The sequence below is a fragment of the Carcharhinus amblyrhynchos genome, chromosome 32, assembly GCF_965287045.1.
Source record: "Carcharhinus amblyrhynchos chromosome 32, sCarAmb.v2.hapA, whole genome shotgun sequence".
Lineage (NCBI taxonomy): Eukaryota > Metazoa > Chordata > Chondrichthyes > Carcharhiniformes > Carcharhinidae > Carcharhinus > Carcharhinus amblyrhynchos.
In genome coordinates, this window is record NC_137355.1 from 19,558,348 (window position 1) to 19,566,092 (window position 7,745).

Genomic DNA, 7,745 nt, shown 5'->3' on the forward strand with positions numbered 1-7,745 from the left:
CCCCCTCCCCCTCCCCATTCATTCCCCCCTCCCCCTCCCCATTCATCCCCCCTCCCCTCCCCCCTCCCATTCATCCCCCCCACCTCCCATTCATCCCCCCTCCCCCTCCCCATTCATCCCCCTCCCCTCCCCCTCCCCTCCCCTCCCCCTCCCCTTCCCCCCCCCTCCCCTTTCATCCCCTCTCCCCTCCCCCTCCCCTCCCTCCCCCTCCCCTCCCCCTCCCCTCCCATTCATCCCTCTCCCCCTCCCCCTCCTTCCCTCCCCTCCCCCCTCCTCCCCTCCCCCTCCCCATTCATCCCCCCTCCCCCTCCCCATCTCCCCTCCCTTCCTCCCCTCCCCCATTCTTCCCCCTCCCCTCCCCATCTCCCCCTCCTCATTCATCCCCCTCCCCATTCATCCCCCTCCCCCTCCCCATTCATCCCCCTCCCCCTCCCCCTCCCCATTCATCCCTCCCCCTCCCCCTCCCCATTCATCCCCCCTCCCTCTCCTCCTCCCCCTCCTCCTCCCCCTCCCATTCATCCCCCTCCCCCTCCCCGTTCACCCCCTCCCCCTCCCCATTCATTCCCCTCTCCCTACGATCGGTGTGTTAAAGGATGTGGGGTCAGATATTTAACATACATATATATATACATTCTCAGGATAAAAACAGCCCAGTTTTTCCACAGGTATGGAGTTCACCGCAGAACTGAATTGTCAGGTTTTTTGCGACAGTGATTTCCATTTCTCCTCTCATTCCTTCTCCCCAGCAGAGATGATGCTGTGGTTTATCTTCTGTTTGATTTTTTTGTGTGTATGTTTTTAGATGTGTGAATGTTTCTGTTTTGTGAAAATCAGCCTCGTTGCCACTTTATCTTTTTTAACAATCTGGGTTGGTTCTAAATCTGGTGGCATCACAAAGCCTGTGGTGCAATGGATGTATTAAACTGCGTCTCTGCTGCACCTGAGTACAAGTGGATCCGTCAAAAAAATCCCTGCTATTCACAATTACAGAAGGTGGGATTCACTTGATATTAATTTACATTGTTAAATATATATATTATATATATGTGTGTGTTGTGAATTTGAGTAGCTGAAGGAACTGGGTTTTGGGCACAAAGTGGGAAATTGCTGCATCACCCATACTGTAGCGGCCTTTAACCCATTGTGGACTGGGGCAGATTAAAGGATTAAATTTTAACATTCAGGAGAATCTGATCCCTCCTGACAGCGTTACAGAATTCAATTCTGACCTGCGGCGGAGCAATTTGCTGTGTATCTCCCCCCCAAGCAGGTCAAACGCTAAGTCACAGGGTGGGGGGGGGGGGGGGATGAGGTTTTGCAGAGGCAGCGTTTTGCGCTGGCTAAAGGAGATTTTGCACCTTCCAATGTCACTGATTTCAGCAGTGCGGGGGTGTGGGGGGGGGATATATTAATCCGGTCCAATCTCACCCCCTTCCTCCCTCGTCTTCCCCTTAGCAGGGATCAGATCTCAGACAAGCTTTCGTCCCAGGGTTGTGGGACCAGGTTAGATTGTCGATAAAACTATAACATTCTTACAGGACTAAATAGGTTAGATGCAGGAACGCAATGGCAGGTTTGTCCAGAACCCGGGGGGGGGGGGGGGGGGTCTTAAGGACACGGATAAATCTTTTAGGACTGAGATGGGGAGAAATTTCTTCACCCAGAGAATGCGCAGCTTGTCAAAGACTTACCACAGAGAGCAGCTGAGGTCAAAAGACTGAATGTTTTTAAAGAAACAATTAGATACAGCTATTGGAGTGAAGGCGATTAAAGGATATGGGGGGTGGGGCGGAGAGTAGGGACAGGTTACTGAGTTGGATGATCAGCCATCATCATAATGAATAGCAGAGCAGACTTGAAGGGCTGAATTGGCCTACTCCTGCTCCTGTTTTCTATGTTCCCCCCCCAGGATTGTGAGACCGGTTTAGATTGTATCTGACCAGTTTGTGAGACCAGGTTTGACTGATGAAGGGTCCTCCTGACTCGGATCGTTCTCCCTCCACGGATGCTGCCAGACCTGCTGAGATTTTCCAGCACGTTCTGGTTCTGTCTCAGCATCCTGCTGAGATTTTCCAGCATCTGCCTATTTTTGCCTTTATCTGGACTGTCCCGGGACCGGGGCTGAGACTGTGTCTGTCTGCTGGTGAGACCAGATCAGACTGTCTCCTGCTGAAGTAAATGTCTTGTGATGATTGCGTTCTGTGGGGAGGGTCTGGCAATCAGCGTCTCTCTTTACAACTAGGGATATATTCTCTGTGTATGTCACGGATATAGCGATGACAGAGTGTGTGTGTGGCCGGTTCAGCTGCTTTCTTGCCAGAATAACCCATTTTGAAATGGATTTCACGTCGCAGGAAGATGAATGGGGAACAGTATTTTATTTTAAAGAAGAGAGGGACAGCACATCTCAAATGAAAGCTTTTATCGTGCACAATTCCCACTGCTGTATTATTCCCCCTCCCTCTCCTTGTTCAGAATGATTCCAATGCCAGAGGCTTTCTGGCTGCAATTTTTATTTATTAATGATTCAGACCGGTTGCTCTGGGTGTCCAGTGATCAAGCTTACTGCAGTGGCAGGAGGCAAGATCCGGACTGGATTCATTCAGGAGGTATTACAATATTGCTACAGCCCCCTCCCCCCACCCCCCACTCACCCCACTCCCCCACCCCCACATCGCTCAGCCCCAACCTGCTAAAGAATCCTTCAGGGAGGGCAGGGATACTGTCGGCACAGTAAGGAGCAGTGGGGAAGGTTCCGGCATTCTGGATATTGTAGACTTTGTGTGTGTTCACCATTCCCACAGTTTCTAGTTAAACACTTGCAGATGGAGTACAATTTATCCAGCAGGCAATCAGACTGGGATAAGCAACCCATTTAATGTAATAGTCATTGTTCTTTGCCCATTTCCCCTCCCTCCCCCTATTTAATCTGCTCCTATCCATTTCTCCCCTCTCAATCTCAGTCACAGTCCCCATTTTTCTCTTCTGTTTTGGGTCACTCTCCACATATCACCGCCCCTCCTTCCACCATCATCCTTTTGTGCCTGCTTTCCCCAGCCCTCTGTTTAATTCTTACCTGGGAGCTGGGCTGGGCCAGCATTTACAGTCCGGCCCACATAGCCTCAGCTCTGGAGTCACGTGTAGGCCAGACGGGTAAGGACGGCCAGATTTCCTTCCCTAAAGGGGCATTAGTGAACCAGATGGGTTTTTCTGACAGTGGTTTCAGGGTCTTTGTTAGTTCCCCCTCCCCATGCTGGCCCCAACCCCACTGGTACCTCCCCTCTTCCACTGGCCCCACCCTCCCCTTGCTTGCCCTCCTCCTCCCCTCACTGGCCCTTTCCTGCTGACCCCACCCCCTCCCCACTGACCCCACCCTTCTCCCACTGGCCCCCACCCTCCCCTTGCTGGCCTCCCCCCTTCTCCCTCTGGCCCCTCCCCCTTCTCCCTCTGGCTCCTCCCACTCCCACTCCTCCCCTGGCCCCGCCCTCTCCTTCCCCTGGCCCCTCCCCCTCTTGCTGAATATTTCTCTCCCGGTGCCGGCTGCTCCATTGGGATTCTATCTGAGCGGAGAGACGGAGCACAGGATCCTGTCCCAGGGCAAAATGCGGATCGTCCTGACCAGTGCTAGGATTGCCCCCAGCGATCGGCTTTTCCCCGTTACCCGCGGGGTGGCAGGATGGTTTGTGAATCTGCAGCGACCGATTTTATAAAACTCTCCTCGGGATCTGCGCCGGGATTCGCAGTGAGTCTGGGAGCCTCGGGGGATTTTTCTATTTTTATTATTAACCCTCTAACTGAGGGGGTCACAACATCTGCCAACCTGGCGTTATGGGACACCCACTGCTGTCATCTCTGAGAGTGTTATGGATGAAGCTTGACCATTTGTTTGCCTTTTGGGTGACCTTGCTGCATCCAAATGGTTTCCAGTGACTCAGCCGCAGCGACTCGATGCCCGTACTGAGCAGCTTCAGGATGTCCAGAAGAATTCCAAACCTTTCCTCCTTCTAACTGGCTGCAGCTTGCCTGCAGAATGCTCTGATTTCTTGCTGCAGTTGATGCTAACAATGGCTGCTGCTCTCTCACTAACTCGCAGTCTTCCTGTTGTGTGAAGGAACAAAATTATGGGGAATTTAGCGTCCTGTTTTCCATTTACTTTGGAGTCAACCGGGGGAGAATCCATTCTCTTCCCAACTGCGCCCCTCTCTCAGCCCTGATTTCCAGCACGGTGGCACAGTGGGTTAGCACCAGCCTCACAGCGCCATGGACCGGACTCGATCACGGCTTGGGTCACTGGTCTGTGTGGAGTCTGCACATTCTCCCATGTCTGCGTGGGTTTCCTCCGGGTGCTCCGGTTTCCTCCCACAGTCCGAACGACGAGCTGGTTAGGGTGCATTGGCCGTGCTAAATTCTCCCTCAGTTTACCCGAACAGGCACCAGAGTGTGGTGACTAGGGGATTTTCACAGTAACTTCATTGCAGTGTTAATGTAAGCTTGTTTGTGACACTAATAATATTAAACTTATTAAAAGCCACCATTGGTAGTTGTACCTTCAGCTGCCTGGGGACCTGGGCTCCAGAATTCCCTCCTGGAGCCTCTCTATTTCCCTCTCCTCCTTCCAGATGCTCCTGACACAAATTCCTTGATTGTTCTTTGGGTGACTTGTTCTAATATCTCCTGAGGCAGCTCACTGTCGGATTTTGTTTGATAATATTTGTGGGTGAAACACTTTGGGATGTTCCCCCATGTTATCGGTACGGGAGAAGTGTGCGCTGTTGTAAAGTGAAGTGGAGAGACTGATGCGCTGATCCTACTGTGCTGAGTACCATCTTTTGGGACCGGTGAGGTGTCAGAAATGTTGAGGATTTATTTGATCTTGGCAGGAAATTTGCAGTCAGCCGAAACAATGAGGTGGAACTGTTTCTGATTAGTCAAAGTCCCAGGCTGATTGGATCTGGACCAATCATTGCTGCATTCGTAGAATCTACAGGACAGAAGGAGGGCCATTCAGCCCATTGAGACTGCGCCAACAAAATCCCAACCAGGCCCTATCCCTGTAAACTCCACACATTTACCCTCCTAATCCCTGATGCTAAGAGGCAATTTAGCATGGCCAAAGTCCCTAACCTACACATCTTTGGACACTAAGGAGCCAATTTAGCATGGCCAATCCACCTAACCTACACATCTTTGGACAGTAAGGGGCAATTTAGCATGGCCAATTCATCTAACCTGCACATCTTTGGACTGTGGGAGAAACCGGAGCACCCGGAGGAAACCCATGAAGACATGGAGACAATGTGCAGACTCCACACAGACAGTGACCCAAAACCGGAAATCAAACTCAGGTCCCTGCACAGTGAGGCAGCCGTGGTAATTGCCATGCCGCCATATTGGGCTAGCAACAGTACAATGGGATGAATGGCCACTCCACGACTAAAAGGTTAATGGGAAGTGTAATAACATCTATCAGGCCATGGAGGCTGGTCTATTGGAGTATGAGCTCCCTGATTAAAGATCCAATTGACGTCCAATCAGGGAGTCTTTTCCTTGTATGTAACTGGGAGTGTCAGTTCCTCTAGCACTCCCACAGGTAGACTGCTGATTGCGAGCACTCTGTGTACTGCTATAGGAATTGTAAATAAATGGATTTTGGTGGCGGGATCTCTGCTTCTGAAGACTTATTGCAGGAAGAAGGATGGTCGTGTGGGTTGAATCTTCTGTTGGATATGCAGAGGGAGAGCGGCAGTTGGCGAGTTAGTTTCAGCGATCGATTTGGGCAGTCAGGGGGAATGGGATGCTTTACGAGTTGTTCCCTGAGTTTGGGAAAGCTCCAATTCACAGAGATGGGATCTATTTACACAAGTGAAGGAAATAGATGGATAGAGGATAGAATCGAACGGGGGAGAAATAGTATTGTGTGGAGGCAGAAAAATGATATTGATTTCCCAGAACACCAGACATGAAGCTAATTAGTCTTGGAGATGACTCTCTGGGTTTCAGCAGTGGACAAAAGTGGCGTTCAACTCCTGACTGAAACTGTCCAAAACAAGTGGAAAATTTGATGCATTTTCCAACTGGAAGAATATAACAACACAGACGTATCTCAAAATTTAAATGAGTCCTGAGTTGTGCCTTGGAAGTTATGTGTCTGGATGAGGGCTGGAAACATAGAAGCTAGAAGAAGGAGTAGGCCATTTGGCCCTTCGAGCCTGCTCGCCCATTCATTTTAATGTGGAGATGCCAATGTTGGACTGGGGTGGGCACAGTAAGAAGTCTCACAACACCAGGTTTATTTGATAGTACAAGCTTTTGGAGCACAACTCAGGTGAGTTGTGAGACTTCGTACTGTGCCCGTTCATTTTGATCATGGCTGATCATCGAATTTAATATCCAGACTCCCCCCCTTTCCCCCTTTAGCCCCAAGAGCAAAATCTAATTTCTTCTTGAAATCAGAATACATTCTGGCCTCAGAGTGGACTGACAGTGCGGCACTCCCTCAGCACTGACCCTCTGACAGTGCGGCACTCCCTCAGCACTGACCCTCTGACAGTGCGGCACTCCCTCAGCACTGACCCTCTGACAGTGCGGCACTCCCTCAGCACTGACCCTCTGACAGTGCGGCACTCCCTCAGCACTGACCCTCTGACAGTGCGGCACTCCCTCAGCACTGACCCTCTGACAGTGCGGCACTCCCTCAGCACTGACCCTCTGACAGCGCGGCGCTCCCTCAGCACTGACCCTCTGACAGCGCGGCGCTCCCTCAGCACTGACCCTCTGACAGCGCGGCACTCCCTCAGCACTGACCCTCTGACAGCGCGGCGCTCCCTCAGCACTGACCCTCTGACAGCGCGGCGCTCCCTCAGCACTGACCCTCTGACAGCGCGGCGCTCCCTCAGCACTGACCCTCTGACAGCGCGGCACTCCCTCAGCACTGACCCTCTGACAGCGCGGCACTCCCTCAGCACTGACCCTCTGACAGTGCGGCACTCCCTCAGCACTGACCCTCTGACAGTGCGGCGCTCCTTCAATACTGATCCTCTGACAGTGCGGCACTCCCTCAGCACTGACCCTCTGACAGTGCGGCACTCCCTCAGCGCTGACCCTCTGACAGTGCGGCACTCCCTCAGCACTGACCCTCTGACAGCGCGGCGCTCCCTCAGCACTGACCCTCTGACAGTGTGGCGCTCCCTCAGCACTGACCCTCTGACAGCGCGGCGCTCCCTCAGCACTGACCCTCTGACAGTGCGGCACTCCCTCAGCACTGACCCTCTGACAGTGCGGCACTCCCTCAGCACTGACCCTCTGACAGCGCGGCGCTCCCTCAGCACTGACCCTCTGACAGCGCGGCGCTCCCTCAGCACTGACCCTCTGACAGCGCGGCGCTCCCTCAGCACTGACCCTCTGACAGCGCGGCGCTCCCTCAGCACTGACCCTCTGACAGCGCGGCGCTCCCTCAGCACTGACCCTCTGACAGTGCGGCACTCCCTCAGCACTGACCCTCTGACAGTGCGGCGCTCCCTCAGCAATAATAATCAGCAGGATTCTCGAGAAGTTATTTCCGTCTTTCCCTGTCTGAACCCAGGGATATTGAGGCTCCCTTTCCCTGAGCCCAGTCACCTCAGTGAGGCTGAGTATGGGCCTGTGATCACGCACAGCTCCCTCTTCAGGGCTGTCCATTGTTTTATGTTCTTGACAATCCATTGGGATTCAGTCTGATTCATTTGGTTTTGACTTGATCTCCTGTG